General features: G+C 40.2%; 1 long non-coding RNA gene across 1 annotated transcript; it reads left to right on the forward strand.

The window, feature by feature from the left end:
- The first annotated feature begins 795 nt into the window (after positions 1-795).
- Positions 796-1564, forward strand: LOC116177100. Its single transcript, XR_004146606.1, has 2 exons — positions 796-1082; positions 1155-1564. It is a non-coding gene; the product is annotated as an uncharacterized LOC116177100 (long non-coding RNA).
- Positions 1565-2274: the final 710 nt, after the last annotated feature.

Raw genomic sequence — 2274 nt, forward strand, 5'->3', positions numbered from 1 at the left:
GTGAATCTAATTAAGATAAATGCGATTTTGTTCTAGAGACGGCAGTGTAACGGTAGCTCTATATTTGGATTTATTTTTTCGAATTTTATAGAGATCGGTACAGTTGACATTTTTTGTAATATTAAGCGTTAGAGCGGTTTAGGTACCGTCACAGGGTGTTAGCGTGAATTTTTCAATAAATTATACCCGTACTTTATGGAATTGTATAAATCACAGTAAATTGTCGTTTTTTCGGCATTCGATTTCTATAGAGGTTGTCTTCGTAATTACTTCAGGGAATCTAAGGTTCCAGAAAGTCGTGGATAAAGAGGTAATTTTGTCTTGGAAGGGATACTGCAACGATAGCTGTCATAGGACGACGAGGAACTGAAATTTTTCGCTTACATTATCATAAAGCAACTCAGCAGAATTCAGAGCGCAGTTTTTTTTCATATCCCTCAAGTTCGGGGAGTTATGACTAATCCAATAATTGGATCTTAAAGAATACCTAATTAGTAGACGTCATATGGGAAATGGCGTGGATTATTATAATTAAGAATAGGGGGACCAATTTGTAAGAAGGTGCCCCTTGGAAGATAAAAGCAGATTAGAACTTATATATGGGCTGTTGGTGAACAGTTCACCGTGAACTAGTTAAATTAATAAATATTCTTCGATATGTTATAATAGTAGGTTAGGATGGTGGCGCTTTGGCTCAAACCCGCCGCATAAACCGCCACCCCGCTCAGGGTTAAGTGCTAGACTGAAAGTACAACTAACAGCTGTGACGTTATTAATTAAGATTTGGTGTGCGTATTGTGGAACAGCCTGTATGTACATAAAGAAAACTTCGCTAAACTAAATTGCTTATCGCCAAGTGCAGGCGGGCATTGTAAAACATACACATTTTTGATTATTTTTATTTGAACGTGAGGTCTACTCAAGCACGTCGTATTTAAAGTGTAATTGCGTTCACCAAGCAATTAAGTAAGCAGTAATTTAGTCGCAATTACCTATATTAGACGGATAGCTGTATTATTGACATTCCTCACAAACTGGAAAGGATTGGGCTCGGATTTGTGGGGACGGAGTCTCATAGAGACGTGAGTGTTAATTATTCCTTTTGGACTTACAAAGTATTGCGGGTTAACCTATAAGCGTACTTTCTTACACAGTCCGGTTTACGGGATACCTCATTATTACGGTTGGAAATTGGGTAACCGTTTAAATCAGCCACTCCATCGGCTTACGAACGCTGCCATCAACGTGACTGAGTACTGGGATTATTAGCTAGCTCCTGGCCGTCTTGCCTGTACCTGCTGCACCACCTGCAACCCCAACATAGGATCTAGTTCATCTGTAATCACAATAGATACTCACCGGAAGCGGAACCATCTCATCTCTACCATACCTACCATCTGACCATAAGGGTGAGCGTTGCTGAGTGGTTGCGTGGATGCGAGGGTGTTTGTATTGTATGTTAGTCTGTAAGCTATCACAGGATTTGTTATATTATATTGTAGTCGTCCATCGCATGTTTTGTAATTAAATATATATATGCTAACGTATCCGAGTGTCTTCCGAATAGTTGTTTGATTTAGTCTTCCCCGGAGATTCGCCGTTACTCCGTTTATTGGTCCCAAACGGCGTGGCGCCCTGTATATATTGTATATGTCATTAGTTTGTTGTAACCCACCCCTACCCCCTGAGTTGTCGCGCCGAAGAGCACGTTACACAGCGTAAAATCAAATCTTACCTTTAATGTAATCAACACTGTCGCAATAAAAGAACTCTCTCCGAACGAAACCAGGCTAAAACGAAGAACCGGCAAACCCGAGTCCTGTAACCGTCCAACTAAATCTGGATCCCCAAAACTTATAGGCCGGGAAATATTTATAATTGGGAGTACGTGACGCTAATAATTCGCCCAGGTACGATCATGAAATTAATAATATATAATAAAAGTAATATAATATAAGAGTACAATACAATTTAGGTTTAGTTCGACTTACACACAACATAAGCGAAATTTGCATATGGATTCACTTTAATAAGCCCACTTTTGGAAGCGGTAGCAGTCTAAACGTGAACGCCTTAGAAAAGAAAAACGTCTTAGAGAGGGTTACATTTTTCATCTGCCATCGTATGTAAACTCGAGAAGAGAAATGCAGGCCACCTCTCGCATCTTCCATAGATCGCCTCTTTGTTAACGACCGCCGCTTCGAACTTCGAACGTATTTTTCGAATCAATCGCTGCTTAGCATCCCTGGCCTTATACACTCGTGAAGGGAAGGG

Source organism: Photinus pyralis, unplaced genomic scaffold (genome assembly GCF_008802855.1).
Source record: "Photinus pyralis isolate 1611_PpyrPB1 unplaced genomic scaffold, Ppyr1.3 Ppyr1.4_LG7, whole genome shotgun sequence".
Lineage (NCBI taxonomy): Eukaryota > Metazoa > Arthropoda > Insecta > Coleoptera > Lampyridae > Photinus > Photinus pyralis.